The sequence below is a fragment of the Mauremys mutica genome, chromosome 4, assembly GCF_020497125.1.
Source record: "Mauremys mutica isolate MM-2020 ecotype Southern chromosome 4, ASM2049712v1, whole genome shotgun sequence".
In the NCBI taxonomy this organism is placed as follows: domain Eukaryota; kingdom Metazoa; phylum Chordata; order Testudines; family Geoemydidae; genus Mauremys; species Mauremys mutica.
Window position 1 is genome coordinate 122,899,014 of NC_059075.1, and position 19,202 is coordinate 122,918,215.

Sequence of the window (19,202 nt, forward strand, 5' to 3'; positions counted from 1 at the left end):
TCTTAATTGTTTAATTTTTCTAAATAACATATTTTTGGGACACTTTGGTTATGATTTTTGTGTCTTGAGATTTCCCAACACCAGAGTATCTGGGCTATGATATATATTCTACACATCCCCAAAGAGATATCTGATGTTCATATAATTTTCTCTGAGAAAGGTTTCTGGTGTTTTAGGGTGTTACCCTACTGTGTTCATTAGCATGTTCCCCACTAGCCCAAAGAGGTAGATTATAAGAGTGACATCAGTAATGATCACTGCAGGTAAATCATATATTCGGCATTAAGTACTATTTCCTGTATCCCCAGAATACAAGCTGGACTATGCAGGAGACAGGGACACTCCGCTGAGCTGAGTCATTATGAAACCTCTGCTCTGTGATACTCAGTATTTTCTTCTCCCCTTCTCACACACACACCTGTTAGCAGAGATCACACAAAGGCAAATCAGTAACTCGGCTATCCCCAGCATTAATTATTCCATCCCATCCCCAGTCTCATGGCCTGGAACAGCAAGATATCAATGAGTGGGAGTGAGAAATATTGAGAGAGATAATGGCCAGGGAGGTTTCTGGAGACAGAGACAGACAGGGAGAAAGGGGTATGGGAGGAGACCAGCCTGGCCAAGTGAGATAGAGGGTTAAGGAGGCAGAAATAGAGATTGAGAGGGGCTGTCAGCCTTGTAGGGAGGAGACAGGGGGTGAGAGCTGCAGAGGGGAAGAGAAAGAGAGACCAGCCAAGTATCACTAATGATGTCAAAGAGCAAAGAATCCATCCACCTTACTTTTCTTCAGTCCCATGCGTTGCATATCTGAAGTTAATGATGATTCCAGTTTGTTGAATAACAGACTCACCTGGAATTAAAGATTATCAATCAGTGATTAGTACAGCACTATACAGAAAACAGAAAGAACAGATACATTACCAGCCTTGATGTGAGGTAAAAGCTGGCTCTGTGTCTCTTCTTCACTGTAACTGGTGGGGCGCAACAGTTTCATTTCCTAGCTAAATGCCAAAATTTCTGTCATTATATAAGGGTTTTAGACAGAGAAACCCTTCTTTGCCAGAACCATATGTTCAGATGTCATTTCTTACATTCTGATGGAATTTCCTTTAATATCTGTACATTCTTAGTTTACCTGATTGATGTGTGAAGGCATAATTGTTTACAGCTGAAAGGACCAAGTGTTCTTCAAGATAATATATTTCAGTCAGTCCTTCTTCCCCCCGATCATCATTCTTCTCTGTTGATTCCCCAACAGGAAACATCTGCCATAACAATCTTCCCTCATATCTATATATAAGAGGATGGTTTTCATGAATATCTGGAGTTCTATTGACATGGAGGTGCCAAGGATTATTAGATACAGCCTAAAGCATAGAATTCCTGAATAGGGTTATGCTGGGCCTTAGAATTCAACCATACTATTTGTTAATATCATAGAGATTCTAAATAATAGTTAATATACAAAATAAACAAATATACAAAAAGAAAAGGACTAAAAGGGTTAATATTTACTAACAGATACTAACACATGGGACCCCAATTGTATCTTCTTGGGAACTCTTTCTGAGGAATAATCTGTAATCCAGACTCTAAGAATTTCCCTGTCAGCTCCTGTGCAGCATCTGACACCTAGTCCCTGCCAAGTCCCACCAGAGAAATGTCTTCACAGTGGGCAGGGTGGAACACAGAGTTGTCTACATTGGGGCATTTCATGAGCAGTTTATAACATCAGGTAGTGTCACAGCTCTGCCTCCCTGGTCACAGGAGCTCAAGGCCGAACCAGAGGACGGGGGTTTGGGTGGCACTGGCATTCAGCAAGGAGGATCTGAGAACTTCGGCCCTGAGGGTAGGGGGAAAAGAAAGGGCCTATGTCAGGAAAGGCCCAGGGAACAGCAGCAATGAACTGGAGGCAGCGGTATGTAGTTGCTGTTTATAGGGTCCCTGGGTGGGACCTCGAGTAGTAGATGGGCCTGGGTCCCCCCACCAACCACTGGGAGAATGGCCTCAGCCCTGAGATGTGGACAAGGCTTTCTCAGGAAGCCCAAGTGAGGTGGGACTTAAAGGGCCCAGAGATGGGGCCGAAGATTCTGAAAAGGGCTGACAGTTTGTTGAACTCTGCTACCCTGGAAGGGGTTCATCCATTTGACTGAATGGGGCTATGTGAGGAAAGACCAAGTATCACAGAGCAGAGGTTTCATAATGACTGAGCTCAGTGGAGTGTCCCTGTCTCCTGCATAGCCTAGCTTGTATTCTGGGGTCCAGAAAATAGGACTGAATGCCAAATATATGATTTACTTGCAGTGATCATTGATGGCATCACTCTGCTCATCTGCTTCCTTGGGCTGGTGAGGAACAGAATCATCCTCTGGTTCCTTGGCTTCTGCATTAAGAGAAACCCCTTCACTGTCTACATCCTCAGTCTGGCTACCACTGCTTGTTTTCCTCATAATTAATACTGTTGAATATTTCTATTGTTGTAGTTCATGATTTTTTTCTACTTAATTGAGGACATTTTCCCTGCTGCCTTTGGTCACATACAGCACCAGCTTGTACCTCCTGACAGCCATCAGCACTGAGGTGTCTGTCCTTTCTTAACAACAGCTGGTGCCGATTCTACCACCCAAAACACTTGCCTGTAATTGTCTGTGCCCTGCTGTGGGCTCTCTTCTGCCAGCTAAGAGGATTGGTGTCTTTTTTCTGTTTTTAATGGAACTGAAAAACTGTCTGATGACACTAATACTCATGTCTGGCCTGAATTTCCTGATTTTCATTCCCCTTATGGTTCTTCTGTCCAATCTGATCCTGTTCTTCAAGCTGACGTCACCATGAAAACAGTACAGGGTATTCCGCTCATATCCTCTTCTTCCTCATCTTGTGTGTTTCTCACAGTGTCCAATACCTCCTCCAGTTTATCAGTTCTTATCACCAGACTGACATATCTTGCATGCTGACCTCTGTAAATGGTAGCGCCAAGCCAGTTATTTTCTTCATAGTAAAGAGCTACTGGAAGCAGTGATTCAGGGGCTTTGTCGGGGTCACACTCCAGAGGATCTTTCAAGTTAAGGTGGATCCCAGAGAGGATGGAGAGACCTCCCACGGGAGACCCAATGGAGACAGCCAATTAAGTCCCCGCACACCCAGCCTGGTAGAGCCAGTTGTGGGGATGGAGATTTCCTCAGATCACAGCATCAAAGAAATCAGAGATGGAAAGGATATTGCAGATCACTTGCTAAATTCCTCCCTCTCCCCCTCCCACCCCGGTCAGGATCCTTCAGCTGTAAATAACATATACAAGGAGGGCTGGCGGCAGGGTGCCAGGGTGGGATTTCCTGCCAGTGATATAGACAACCAGGCCCCTGGGGCCACCTCCCCTCTCTGCCCATCCCCATATCCATCGGGGCTTGTTGGGGAGGACTGGCTGTTTCACACTGTGGCCCCATGCAGCTGGGGAGGGGATTCCACACTTGTTTCCTTCTCTTATAGCCATTACATTTCCCTCATTCACAGATGTGTCTTTGTGTCCTTCTGGGATTATTTAAATTTTCTAATGACCATATTGATATAGATATTTATATCAGAGGCATAACCGTGTTAGTCTGGATCTTAGATATTTATAGTTACTACTTCTTTTAAAGTCACCATTTGACGTGAATGTCAAGACAATATCACCTTTCATACCGGTTCTGTTGAAATGCCTTTCTTTAATCTCCTTTTCTAGTAGATGGGTTTCTTGAAAAAAGCAGAAATCATTTATTCCCCCATTAATTTTATAAATTATATGGACGTCAGATATCTCTTTGGGGATGTGTAGAATATATATCATGGCCCAGATACTCTGGTGTTGGGAAATCTCAAGACACAAAAATCATAACCAAAGTGTCCCAAAAATATGTTATTTAGAAAAATTAAACAACTGAGAAGGTGCAAATTTTCATTGTAATGAACATAGTAGGGTAACGCCCTAAACAGCAGGAACCTTTCTCAGAGAAGAGCAACTTTCTGTGATTCTATCCTGTGAGACTTAACCTTGTGCAAGCATTTCCTTTATGTGCAGGAGGCCAGAAGCAGCCAGAAAAGGGAAGCATAGCCCTGATGTTGTCTGATGTTATTAAACTGCCCAGTGGTCAGAAGATGCCCGGACACTGTGATCTCTGTGTGCCACTCTGCCCAATGTGAGAAAGACATTTCTATGACAGGACCAGGGAAGGGATTGAGTGTTGGACGCTGCACAAGGACTAGCAGAGAAATTCTTCGTGTCTTTATATTACACTGTTACTCAGAGATCTTTCCCATGAAGATCCTACAATGAGAACTGCAGTTAGTGACCGTGAGACAGAGAGACTCTGAAGCAGACCTGCCCCAGCTCGGCTCTTGTAAATACTTGGTTCAGACCCCTGGACGTTGGAAGGAAGAAAGCAAGGTAAGGGCCTGCTCTTTGTCATCATTAATGATATATGCCTGTTCTCTCTGTCTCTCTCAACTCCACTCTTGAATTCTCACCCAACTTTTCTTATTCCTGCCATTCTCTGCACATATATGGCTGACAGCCCCTCCTATTTTCTCTTTCTCCCTTTCTATTCCTCTCTGTCTCTCTAACTCTGTCTCTGTCTCTGTCTGTCTCTCCAGGCTGGTCTGTATACATCGGTCTTTCTCCAGGTCTCTCTCTGTCCCTAGTATCCCCTATGACCATTATCTCTCTGGATATTTCTCACTGCCACTCCTTGGGATCTGGCTGTTCCTGGCCAGGGGGCTGGGGAAGGGCTGGAATCAGGGCTGTCTCCGGGCATCAGCGGAGGAAGCACATGCCTGGGGTGGTACAGTCCGGGTGGCTTTTTTTTGCTTCTTCAGTTTGGGTGGCAGTCTGAGCAGGTTGGTTTTTTTTGTTTTTTTTTGCTTGGGGTGGCAAAAATGGTCGAGCCGGCCCTGGCTGGAATGATCAGTGAAAAACAGCATTGGGGTTGTCAAAGTCACTGATTCTCCTCTGTCTGCTCTCTGCTAACAGGTGTGTGTGAGAGAAGGAGAACAGGAAAGACCAGCATCCCACAGTGGAGGGTTCACGATGAGTGAGCTGAGTCCAATGTACCTGTCTGTGACTATACACAGCCAGGAGCCTGAGGATGAAAATTATAGATGTGCAACAGATTATTTAACTGCAGTGATCATTGACAGCATCACTCTGCTGCTCTGCCTGTTCGGGATGGTGGGGAATGGGATTGTGCTCTGGTTCCTTGGTTTCCACATTAAGAGGAACATCTTCACTGTCTACATCCTCAACCTGGCTGCTGCTGACTTTGGCTTCCTCCTCTGCCTGCCTGGTTTCCTTATAACCTTTAATGCCAAACATTTATTTTGTTTTCCTTTAGCGGAACTTAACTTAATAAACTCATTTCAACTGCTGTCTTTGTTCGCATACAGCACCAGCCTTTATCTCCTGACGGCCATCAGCACTGAGCGGTGTGTGTCTGTCCTCTTTCCCATCTGGCACCGATGCCGCCGCCCAAAGCACTTGTCTGCCATTGTCTGTGCGCTGCTCTGGGCTCTCTCCAGCCTGCTGTCAGGAATAGTGTATTCTTTATGTTTTGTTGATGGAACTGAAAATTGTTGGCTTACGTTCCTACCCATGTATGGCCTGAATTTCCTCATTTTTGCTCCCATCATGATTGTGTCCAGTCTGATCTTGTTCATCAAGCTCCGACATAGCTCACAGCGACGTCAGCAAGAAAAGCTCTACACTGTTATCCTGCTCACTGTCCTCTTCTTTCTCATCTTTGCTGTTCCCCTCAGTGTACAATACTTCCTTGACCTTATTCATTATAGTCACGCTAATGAGCTATCTTACCTGCTGGCTTCTATAAACAGCAGCATCAACCCAGTTATTTACTTCCTAGTTGGGAGCTACAGGCAGCACCGATTCAGAGGCTGCCTCCAGGTTGCACTCCGGAGCATATTTGAAGAAAAGACAGATTCCAGAGAGGGAGGAGAAACCTCCAGACAAGACACAGTGAAGACATCAATTTAAATCTCGGCAGCACCCAGCCTAGGACACCCTGTTCTCGGGATGGAGATTTCCCTAGTTCACATCATCAAAGAAATTAAAGATGGAAAGGACTCAGTAGGTCATTTGCTAAATTCTTCCTCTCTCCGACCCAGAGCAGGATCCTTCCTAAAGTTGATCCCCAGGTTTCTGTGCAGTTGTAAAGGACACCAATGGGTAACATGGGACCCAATCCTTCTCCCTTTGGAATCAGTGGGGGAAGTCCTGTTGGCTTGAATGGAAGCAGGAACAGATCCATAATGTGCTCATTAACTTTGTTTTTGAAATGCCACTGAACAGTAATTTCACTTGTGGTGGCACGTGTCTCCCAGTGTTGCCTGAAGACTGATGCAGAAGGTGCTTCTATGCAACTCTGGACTCTTGCTTCTGCAGGTTGATATTTGAAACCTTCACCACTATTGCTATGGAAACAATTAAGAATTACTATGAACTAACCAATGAGTTTAAATCATCTATTAATAAGGCCTGGCATTTGTGGTATAAGCTTCTTTAGTGATGTTTATTTGCAAATGTTATGTCTAATTTCAAGGATGTAATGTGGTAACTTACTGGTATTATTACTATGTAAACACAAAATGTGTTATGTTGTAATATGAAAACAAATGACTACACTGTAGCTGGATATTAATATAAGAAACCTTCTGAGTAAGAAATATTAACGTATATTGGGGGAATTATCTGGCAATGCTTAAGCAACTTTCTTACCAAACACAGAAAGAGAAGAAGAACCTCTACAAGGATGGTCAGAAGGACAATAGCTTCTTTAATGCCCGTTTAAGCTTAATAACTCTCCAAGAATCACTAGAGTACAAATACATTTTTAAAAGCTAGCAGGCTTTTATACTGGAAATAGAGATGTTCAGTCTCAGTAGAAACAGAATTTCAACTGCTATTCAGTGCTAATGGAATTAAAGGAACATCTAAGAAAATGACTTGAATAACAGTTAAAACTCCATCTTTAATGATGTTCTGAGAATTTCCTGCCACAGAAACAACCCTGCTCAGTGTGCATTGGCAAATTGCATAGTCATGATCTGCATAGCCTACCAAGACCAACCCATAAAACTGTTGAGCAATGCAAAGGTGCCTGTGGCTATTTGAATCCAGCCAAGCCCATGGAAGTGGGGTGTCTCCCACCTTCAGCCAGACAATGGAAAGAGAAAAGTATAAATGTCTCTGAATCAAGATACCAGCACTCTCATGTCAGCCCTCTTCCATCAGCTCTGCCCATTATTCTCATCTCTTTCAAGCAAGTGAACAGGAGCAAGAAGACAAAGAATATAGAGGCCACAACACAGAATGAAGAAGCAACCTTCCGATCCAGCCCTTCTTCTGCACATGATCAACATCATTCATGAGATAACGTTTGCAAAAGCATTGCGTAATGTGCATATTGAAATGTTACTGTCATTTAAGCTATTAACAGCTTCTCCTGTTAAACACCAGATTGTTTAGACGTTTAGGAAGGAGTCACTAGTTAACTTTGGGAAACAGAGTAATAATGGGGGTTAAGGTGAATTTAAGATACCTGTTTTTCCCTATTTTGCCAGTCTCAATGCCAATCCTTAAAGTAAGTTGGTTTACGAGAAACATTGCCATTTCAGTTGAATGGCTTCATCTAAGGAACTGAGTTTAAGGCATTCTCCAGTTTTATTGGACTTAGTTAAGATCACCAATCTCTGTTCATTTATCAACTGCCCGCTGCTCCACTTACTGCTGCCCGGTGAGTGCAGGCCCGACCCCTGCTGCAGTGCTCAGGGGAAGGGGTGGGGTGGGGTGGAGTGGGGGTGGGGCTGGGGCGGAGCAGGGGCAGGGGCCATGGGGAAGAAGTGGAGCAGGGGCTGGAGCAGCATGCAGCTGCGTAGGGCACCAGGAAATTTGATGCCCCAAATTTCCTGGTGCCCTACGCAACCGTGTACTTTGCGTATGGGTAAGGACAACCCTGTGTTCAGATCTCCAGACTTATATCTGGGCTACTTTCCCAGCCTGTCTACCAATGATGAGTTCACCTGCTCTCAGGGTCAATCCCCTAATTCCAGTTTCAGGCAGCATTTTGCTGTCCCCCTCTGCCCAGCAGTACCACATGCTGTGTGCCTTCTCTCTGTAGCCCAACCCCTGTACTGCTGATGAGTTTTCAGCCAATTTCCTTTCTCCATTTGGATTTGGCTAAGCTTCTGCTCCAGAATGCCATTCCCCTCTCTCAAGAAGAGGTGGGCAGGGAGCCAGAGGTGGGATTTTCAACCAGTCCTCTAGTCAACCAGGGCTCTGTGGCTAACTGCCCTCTTTGCCCACCCCCTAATCAATCAGGCTCATGGGGACTATTGCACAGTGACCATATGCAGGTGGAATGGAGGCTATACACTTGCTTCCTTGTTTTATAGCTATTGGGTGATCTCTGTCCATTGCATTTCCCTCACTCACTGCTCCTTGATTGGTATCCTTCTGGAATTATTTAAATTATCTAATGATTAAGGCTGCGAATCTGTCACGGAGGTCATGGAAGTCACGGATTCTGTGACTTTCCGTGACCTCCATGACTTCTTCAGCAGCAGGAGTTTGGGTGTGTGGGAGGGGGCTCAGGGCTAGGGGAAGGGTTTTTGAGGAGCTGCAGGGATGGAGCCAGTAGGAAGCCCCACCAACCGCCTCCCCCAGCACGAGCGGGGGTCTTGGGTCAACTCCCTGAGCACCCGCAGCACCCCTGGACTGCCCCCTCCTCAGAGTACCCCCACACAAGTTTTAGTCAGAGTGGGTATTTTTAGTAAATGTCATGGAGAGGTCACGGGCCCATGAATTTTTGTTTACGGTCTGTGACCTGTCCAGGACTTTTACTAAAAATACCCATGACTAAAATGTAGCCTTACTAATTATCATTGTGACACTGGTAGACTAGGTGGCAACTCAAGCCAAGACCTCAGGCTTCACTGAACACTTACAAATGTGTAGCTGGAAATCAGTCTTGCTTACCTGTGTGTTAGTATGATTAAAATTGATATTAGATATTAAGTTGATAAGAATATATTTTGTGTTTAGTCTTAATAAAATGCTGATAGGATGCTTCATGCATTGATCTCACTTATAACCTCTACAGCCCATGGTGTAAAGCTATTTTAAGTGTTTGCATAGTAAACCTCTAATTATGTAACTCACCAAACAGGAAATCATTAATTAAAGTAAAGGTGTTGTCCTGTGTACAAGATGGCCCACTGAAGACAATCGTGGCATCAAAGGAGAAAGGCCCTGTTGATAGCATTCCTAGCGCCCTTTGTGAAAGAGAGACCTACTCATGAACTCATCCCATCAGTTTTAACTCTGTAGTGGAGGGAATAAAAATCCCTGACAAGGAGAAATTGAATCTCTTTCATGCTGTCTGGACTTTGAGGGGCAAAGATTCCTAAACATAAGAAAAGAGATCCCCAGGGTGATTGCCATGGATTAGCGCTGAAAGACATTTGGAATGAACAGATTACAACTCTGTCACCTTTTGAATCACAGATTAAAACTCATTTGTGTATATATTCTTGCTTGCTTTAACCTGTAAATAACTCGTATCTTTTTCTAGTTAATAAACCTTTAGTTTAGCTGTCTTTGGTGTGAGATCTAAGTAGGATTGCTAACCCTCCAGGATTGTCCTGGAATCTCCAGGAATTAAAGATTAATCTATAATTAAAGAGTATGTCGTGTGATGAAATCTCCAGGAATATGTCCAACCAAATTTGGCAACCCTAGATCTAAGGTACAAATTGACCTGGGGTAAGTGACTTGTGTCTTGGGGCTGGGAGCAACCTGAATATTTTGTGATCTTTAGTTTAGGTGACCATGTATCACATCGTCCAGCTTGCCTGGGTGGCAAGATAGACTGGAGTGTCCAAGGGTCTGTGACTCCATTATAAGACTATGTAGTTCACATTTATTACTAGGTTGGTGAAATCTAATTATAGAACAGTTTTAGAAGGTCTGCCTTGGTTTTTGACAGTCTGCCCTGGGGTTGGTGCACGGTCATGAGCCACTCCAGTCAGCGTGAAAATTACACCTAATACTCATTTGGGGAATTGTATATTGTTTTACTATAGAGATATTTATATGTATTTCTTTCATTAGAACACCTTACTTTATTTTGGGTCCTTATGTTTTGGGCAAATACAATGACATCACCCACCATTCAATGTTAATGTCTGTACATTACTTCCTTTAATGCCCACCGTGTCAAAAAGCATTTTTTTCAATCTCTTTTTAGTAGATGGGTTTGTAGTAAGAAACAGAAAACATTTATTGCCACATTAATTAAAAAAAACATAATCAGAGGAAATATATCTTTAAGGATCTGTAGAATATATACTATGGGCTTACATACTGTGGTGATGGAAGATTTCCAGACAGACACAAAAGTTATAACCAAGTGGTACAGAAATATGCTATTTGGAGAAATTAGAGCAAAATTGAACCATTAAGAAGGTGCCACTCACCTTCTGTCTTCTCCACTCTGGACAGAGTGGGACACAGTTGCTTCTGCCCTAACTATATTAGCAGCTCTTCTCAGATAAGAGTGGCTTTCTTGGATATCTTGGATATCTATTACTTAATCTTTGCAAAGCCATTTGGTTAGGAGATCAGAAGCAATCAGGGAAGGGAAGCAGATCTCTGACAGTGACTGATGCTGTATAGCTGCCCAGTGATCATGAAAGGCAATAATGGTATACGCTGTGTCCCACTCTGTCCAGAGTGGAGAAGACATTTCTCTAATGGCTTCTGGCAGTGACTGGGTGTTGGATGCTATACAGATTACAGGGAAATTCTTAGTTTCTGGGTAATAGATAAAACTCATAAAACTTTCTCATGAAGATCCTACACTGAGAAACCCATTTAATAACCGTGAGACATAGCGAGTTGGAAGTGAATCTGCCCTAGCCTGGTTCCTGTAAACACTTGATTCTGGCCCCAGAATGATGGAGGTAAGGCTATCTGCCGCCCTGACCGGGAGAACCGAGAGGTGTGCTGCTTGCCAGGGGCTAGGATTCACGATGTGACGGAGAGACTGCCGAGACTCATCAAGTCCTCGGATCGCTACCCCTTCCTGCTTCTTCACGTGGGCACAAATGATACTGCCAAGAATGACCTTGAGCGTATCACTGCAGACTACGTGGCTCTGGGAAGAAGGATAAAGGAGTTTGAGGCGCAAGTGGTGTTCTCGTCTATCCTCCCTGTGGCAGGAAAAGGCCAGGGTAGAGACCGTCGAATCGTGGAAATCAACGAATGGCTACGCAGATGGTGTCGGAGAGAAGGGTTTGGATTCTTTGACAATGGGATGGTCTTCCAAGAAGAAGGATTGCTAGGCAGAGACGGGCTCCACCTCACGAAGAGAGGGAAGAGCATCTTTGCAAGCAGGCTGGCTAACCTAGTGAGGAGGGCTTTAAACTAGGTTCACCGGGGGAAGGAGACCAAAGCCCCGAGGTAAGTGGGGATGTGGGATACCGGGAGGAAGCACAAGCAGGAGATTACAAGAGGGGAGGACTCCTGTCTCAGACCGAGAAAGCTGGACAATCAGCGAGATATCTTAAATGCCTATACACTAATGCAAGAAGCTTGGGGAACAAGCAGGGAGAACTAGAAGTCCTGGCACAGTCAGGGAATTATGATGTAATTGGAATAACAGAGACTTGGTGGGATAACTCACATGATTGGAGTACTGTCATGGATGGATATAAACTGTTCAGGAAGGATAGGCAGGGCAGAAAAGGTGGGGGAGTTGCGTTGTATGTAAGAGAGCAGTATGACTGCTCAGAGCTCCAGTATGAAACTGCAGAAAAACCTGAGTCTCTCTGGATTAAATTTAGAAGTATGAACAACAAGGGTAATGTCGTGGTGGGAGTCTGCTACAGACCACCGTACCAGGGGGATGAGGTGGACGAGGCTTTCTTCCAGCAACTAACAGAAGTTGCTAGATCACAGGCCCTGGTTCTCATGGGTGACTTTAATCACCCCGATATCTGCTGGGAGAGCAATACAGCAGTGCACAGACAATCTAGGAAGTTTCTGGATAGTGTAGGGGACAATTTCCTGGTGCAAGTGCTGGAGGAACCAACTAGGGGAAAAGCTCTTCTTGACCTGCTGCTCACAAACAGGGAAGAAATAGTAGAGGAAGCAATAGTGGATGGGAACCTGGGGGGCAGTGACCATGAGATGGTCGAGTTCAGGATCCTGACACAAGGAAAAAGGGAAAGCAGTAGAACAGAGACCCTGGACTTCAGAAAAGCAGACTTTGACTCCCTCAGGGAACTGATGGGCAAGGTCCCTTGGGAGAATAACATGACGGAGAAAGGAGTCGAGGAAAGCTGGCTGTATTTCAAAGAAACCTTATTGAGGTTGCAGGAACAAACCATCCCGATGTGTAGGAAGAGAAGTAAATATGGCAGGCGACCAGCTTGGCTTAACAGTGAAATCCTTGCTCGTCTTAAACACAAAAGAACAGCTTACAAGAAGTGGAAGATTGGACAAATAACCAGGGAGGAGTATAAAAGTATTGTTCAGGCATGCAGGTGTGAAATCAGGAAGGCCAAATCACACTTGGAGTTGCAGCTAGCCGGAGATGTTAGGAGTAACAAGAAGGGTTTCTTTAGGTATGTTAGCAACAGGAAGAAAGTCAAGGAAAGTGTGGGCCCCTTGCTGAATGAGGGAGGGAACCTAGTGACAGAGGATGTGGAGAAAGCTAGTGTACTCAATGCTTTTTTTGCCTCTGTCTTCACAGACAAGGTCAGCTCCCAGACAGCTGCACTCTGCAGCACGGTATGGGGAGGAGGTGACCAGCTCTCTGTGGAGAAAGAAGTAGTTCGGGGCTATTTAGGAAAGCTGGACGAGCACAAGTCCATGGGGCCGGATGCGCTGTATCCGAGGGTGCTAAAGGAGTTGGCCGATGAGATTGCAGAGCCATTGGCCATTATCTTTGAAAAATCATGGCGATCGGGGGAGGTCCCGGATGACTGGAAAAAAGCTAATGTAGTGCCCATCTTTAAAAAAGGGAAGAAGGAAGATCCAGGGAACTACAGGCCAGTCAGTCTCACCTCAGTCCCTGGAAAAATCATGGAACAGGTCCTCAAGGAATCAATCCTGAACCACTTAAAGGAGGGGAAAGTGATCAGGAACAGTCAGCATGGATTCACCAAGGGCAAGTCATGCCTGACTAACCTAATTGCCTTCTATGACGAGATAACTGGCTCTGTGGATGAGGGGAAAGCAGTGGATGTACTATTTCTGGATTTTAGCAAAGCTTTTGATACAGTCTCCCACAGTATTCTTGCCAGCAAGTTAAAGAAGTCTGGGCTGGATGAATGGACGGTAAGGTGGATAGAAAACTGGCTAGATGGTCGGGCTCAACGGGTAGTGATCAATGGTTCCATGTCTAGATGGCAGCCGGTATCAAGTGGAGTGCCCCAAGGGTCGGTGCTGGGGCCGGTTTTGTTCAATATCTTCATTAACGATCTGGAGGATGGTGTGGACTGCACCCTTAGCAAGTTTGCAGATGACACTAAACTGGGAGGAGTGGTTGATACGCTGGAGGGTAGGGATAGGATACAGAGGGACCTAGACAAATTAGAGGATTGGGCCAAAAGAAATATGATGAGGTTCAACAAGGACAAGTGCAGAGTCCTGCACTTAGGACGGAAGAATCCCATGCACTGCTACAGACTAGGGACCGAATGGCTGGGTAGCAGTTCTGCAGAAAAGGACCTAGGGGTTACGGTGGACGAAAAGCTGAATATGAGTCAACAGTGTGCCCTTGTTGCCAAGAAGGCTAATGGCATTTTGGGTTGTATAAGTAGGGGCATTTCCAGCAGATCAAGGGATGTGATCATCCCCCTCTACTCAGCACTGGTGAGGCCTCATTTGGAGTACTGTGTCCAGTTTTGGGCCCCACACTACAAGAGGGATGTGGATAAATTGGAGAGAGTCCAGCGGAGGGCAACAAAAATGATTAGGGGGCTGGAGCACATGACTTATGAGGAGAGGCTGAGGGAACTGGGATTGTTTAGTCTGCAGAAGAGAAGAATGAGGGGGGATTTGATAGCTGCTTTCAACTACCTGAAAGGGGGTTCCAAAGAGGATGGATCTAGACTGTTCTCAGTGGTAGAAGATGACAGAACAAGGAGTAATGGTCTCAAGTTGCAGAGGGGGAGGTTTAGGTTGGATATTAGGAAAACCTTTTTCACTAGTAGGGTGGTGAAGAACTGGAATGGGTTACCTAGGGAGGTAGTGGAATCTCCTTCCTTAGAAGTTTTTAAGGTCAGGCTTGACAAAGCCCTGGCTGGGATGATTTAGTTGGGTTTGGTCCTGCTTTGAGCAGGGGGTTGGACTAGATGACCTCCTGAGGTCCCTTCCAACCCTGAGATTCTATGATTCTATGATTCTAAGGTGAGGGATTGCTCTTTGTCATCATTAATGATACATGGCTATTCTCTGTCTTTCTCTCTCTACCCCACTTTCCAAATCTCACCCAACTTCTCTTACCTCTTTCATTCTGTACCCATAGCTAACTGCCAACCCCTCCCAATTTTTCTTTCTCCCTCTTTTCATCTCTCTCTGACCCTAACTCTGTCTCTCCCACCTCTCTGTCCAGACTGGTCCTCACCCATCATCATTTTTATGTCTCTCTCTGTCTGTAGGTTTTCCCATGGCCATTATCTCTCAGGATATTTCTCCTTCCCACTCATTGGGATCTGGCTGTTCCAGGCCATGAGGCTGGGGAGGGGCTGAAATGATCAGTGAAACACAGTGGTGGGGATGTTACTGATTCACCTCCGTCTGCTCTCTGCTAACAGGTGTGTGTGAGAGAGGGGTAGAAGGAGAGACTGGCATCCCACAGCAGAGATTTCATGGTGACTGAGCTGAGCCCTACATATCTGCCCCCGACTGAGCCCAGCCTGGATAATTGGGACCAAAAATAGTGGGACTGGATGCCAAAAAGATGATTTAACTCTAGTAAGCATTGATGGTGTCACTCTGCTCATCTGCCTCTTTGGGCTTCTGGGGAATGGTATCATCCTCTGGTTCCTTGGCTTCTGCATTAAGAGGAACCTCTTCACTATCTACATCCTGCACATGGCCACCACTAACTTTTGTTTCCTCTTCTGCCTTCTTGGTTTCCTCATAATTGTTGCTGCCAAACATCTATTTTGTTTTCTTTTAGAAGATTTTTGCTTAATCTGCTCATACACGGCACCAGCCTTGATCGGCTGATGGTGTTCAGCACTGAGAGGTATCTGTCAGTTCTCTATCCCATTTGGCACTGATGCTGCCCTCCAAATGACTTGTCTTCCATTGTCTGTGTCCTGCTGTGGATTCTCTCCTGCCTGCTGTCTGGAATATTGTCTCCTTTTGGTTTTGCTGATGGAACTGAAAATTGTTGGAATATGCCTCTACCTATATGCGCCCTGAATTTCCTCATTTTCTCTCCCCTCATGGTTCTGGCCAATCTGCTCCTGTTTTTCAAAGTCTGATGTAGCTCACAGTGATGTCAGCAAGGAAAGATCTTAGCTGTTATCCTGCTCACTGTCTTCTTCCTCATCTTTGCTGTTCCTCTCAGTGCCCAATTCTTCCTTATTATTATCTCACCAATGATGCATCTTCCTGGGATGGCTTAAGGTGCAATCCAGACCAGCGAGGGCTTGTCATTGCTTGACCAGTAACTCTGGGTACCTTAAATGCTTTGCTCCTGTAGCTCGACATCCCAGCCAGCAGACAAGCAGGTAGCTCCTTGAGTGTCTGTGTGCTGTGTCATCCTGAGTCAGCACTCTGGCCCCAGCAGCCCGCCTACAACTCAAAAGACTCAACCTTCGTCCCCTCCAGCCTTGGTTACTACTTACATCAACAGAACTGATATTTTTCCAGAAAGAAAGGTTGCATCTGTTGAATAGCTGCTTGCCATCTACAATAATTTCCCACAAATGATTTTTTACCTGCTCTGGTAGTTAGCAGAGAGGAAGGCAAGAGCAGAATGTCACTTTCAATGATCAATGGCACTCAGACAGGACAGACTAATATGGGCATATTGGAAGTACAGTATGAGGGTGTCAGGCTGGGCTTCTGGGTAGGAACTCACCCTGGGAGCTGGGTTCAACTCCTGCATCCACCAAAGACTCTCTGTGTGACCTTGGACAAATCACTTAGTCCCTTTTTTGCCTCAGTTTCCCACCTGTAAAGCAGGGATAACAATCTTTCTGTGTCTGTCTCAAGCGTCAGCCCATTGTGGCAGAGGCTGCCTCCTATTCTGCGTTTGTGCAGGGCATAGCACAATCAGTTTCTTGGTGCAAAGGTCACATAAATAATAATCAGTCAAGTACCTGGGCATCCAACCGGTCCTAATGCCAGAGACCATTCTAAGATGTATCTTGTGAGCCCCAAGGATAGAAACTAATGCCACACAGCCCTGAAAAACTCGCACTCTCAGCTCTCCACTGATGTGTGCATCCCTTTTGTAGGGATGGAGATTTATGAAACATCAGACCTTAATACACATTCTGTATTGATGGAACTCCTGTTGGATAGGCTTGTGCATGGCACAAGCATACAATACCAAGATCTAGGGAGGGGGAATCAGAAAACAGATGAATGGAACAGTTAACAGCTCTCCGAGGTATTTTTTCAGTTTGTATTCATCTCAATGGGGTGCTCTCATTCAGCTGAGCACATCTCCTTGAGATGAATAGGCCACTTCACATCACTCCAATCCTGCTGCTGATGTACAGTGCCCCTTCCCCCTACACTAGGCCCAGACCTGGGATAGGAAGTCTGGTATTCTCCTCATCCCCCCACCCCCGCGACCCCAGCTGCCTCCAGCTGGTAGATGTGCTCCTCACAGGCCATCATAGAATAATAGAATATTAGGTTTGGAAGAGGCCTCAGGAGGTCATGTAGTCCAATCCCCTGCTCAACACAGGACCAACCCCGACTAAATCATCCCAGCCAGGGCTTTGTCAAGCTGGGCCTTAACAACCTGTAAGGATGGAGATTCCACCACCTCCCTAGGTAGCCCATTCCAGTGCTTCACCATCCTCCTAGTGAAATAGTGTTTCCTACTATTCAACCTAGACCTCCCCCACTGCAACTTGAGACCATTGCTTCTTGTTCTGTCATCTGTCACCACTGAGAATAGCCTAGCTCCATCTTCTTTGGAACCCTGCTTCAGGTAGTTGAAGGCTGCTATCAAATCCTGCCTCACTCTTCTCTTCTGCAGACTAAATAACCCCAGTTCCCTCAGCTTCCCCTCGTAAGGCATGTGCTCCAGCCCCCTAATCATTTTTGTTGCCCTCCGCTGGACTGTCTCCAATTTGTCCACATCCCTTCTGTAGTGGGGGGACTAAAACTGGACACAATATCCAGGTATTCACCAGTGCCAAATAGAGGGGAATAATCACTTCCCTTGATCTGCTGGCAATGCCCCATCTTATACAGCCCAATATGCCATTGGCCTTCTTGGCAACAAGGGCACACTGCTGACTCATATCTAGCTTCTTGTCCACTGTAATCCCCAGGTCTTTTTCTGCAGAACTGCCACTTAGCCAGTCGATTCCCAGCCTGTAGCGGTACATGGGATTCTTCCTTCCTAAGTGCAGGACTCTGCACATGTTCTTGTTGAACCTCATCAGATTTCTTTTGGCCCAATCCTCCAATTTGTCTTGGTCACTCTGGACCCTATCCCTACCCTCCAGCATATCTACCTCTCCCCGCAGCTTAGTTTCATCTGCGAAGTTGCTGAGGATGCATTTCATCCCATCATCCAGATCATTAATAAAGATGTTGAACAAAACCGGCCCCAGGACCGACCCCTCTCAGTTATCAGTTATCACCTTCCCTCGCTTAATGGCCTTTCCAGTCCTACCAAGGTGTAAGACTTCCCACACACTAGTCTTCTTCGCTTTCCCTCCCCAGGCTCAGAAATGGTACACTGTTGCACTGGGGCATTGCTCCAAGGGTGCATAGCTGGGAAATCATGTGAGGCATTATCTTAACTGCTTAGCCACAAAGCAGAACTGGGCAACCTCAACTCTGAGTTAAAAGTTTTTGAACAGTGAATTAGCTTGTGTTTTAAGGAAGTGGGGGCAGTGATAGGGACATGATCTCACGGGCGGGGGGAGGGGGGAGACACAATGGATTTTTCCAGACACTCCTTGCCACCACTCAATTCCTTTTTGATTGGCTTAATCACAAGGCAGGAGGTTTTGGGACATTTGGGTTCCCCCCTGCCCAAATCATTCATTTTAGAAAACTTTTTGAATTTGAAATCAGATTGATTTCAGGTCTTTGAAAATTATCAATTTCAACAAACCAACAAACCTTCAATATAAGATGCAGGGGGAAATTTTGAAGCAACCAACAAAGGAACAGAATAAAATTGATTTAAAAAATGTCACAGACTTTGTATTTTTCCTTAGTTTTTTCACCCAGCTTCTGGGTTTTGTGTCCTGTTTCCAAATGACAGACTTGACTCTGTTTGCTGGTTTGAGCAGCTCCCTGCTTCTGAGTGGCTAGCAAATGGGATTCTCTGAGCAGATATTTTAGAGTCCCCCTTCCCTTCCAGGACACAGAAATAGGGGGGTGCTGAGGCTTCTTATTCCCAAGGTTCTGTGCCAGGAACTTTCAGGGTCCCCAGATTCCCTTGAGATTTCAGGACACTGTTACTTTAATCCCAGCTTGGTGTGGAGTGTTAAATCCACAGCACAGGGGATATATGAGTAGGGAGATGTGGGCTTGATGCACCAGCACCCCCCTTGCTTAGCTTATTGGATTTTTGCAATGGCTTTCCAGATAAAATCATGATGCTTGGACATTAGGTGAATAACATGAGAGTGATGAGCAATTAACTGCATAAAAAGAAATGGCCAAGTGGTGGTAGTTCATGCTCAGGAACCATTGCTTTGCAGGAGCACGCAGCACTGATCAATGCTGTGAGCATTGTGAGTCTGTCCAGACTGATCTCTTTCCTCCAGCAGCAACCAGCGCCAGAGGGCTTGTCTACACAGAAAACTTACCAGCATTACTATACCAGGTTAATTATAGTGCTATAATCAGGCCGATATAACTCCCCATGTGGATATTCCTATTTGGAATAACAGTGGCCTTTTTCAGATTAGTGTATTTCACTGTGGAGGAA

At 45.4% G+C, this 19,202-nt stretch overlaps 2 pseudogenes; both read left to right on the top strand.

Moving 5' to 3' along the window:
• Window positions 1–250: 250 nt before the first annotated feature.
• Window positions 251–6,025, top strand: LOC123369044 (annotated as a pseudogene).
• A 720-nt stretch (window positions 6,026–6,745) lies between these two features.
• Window positions 6,746–15,693, top strand: LOC123369045 (annotated as a pseudogene).
• Window positions 15,694–19,202: the final 3,509 nt, after the last annotated feature.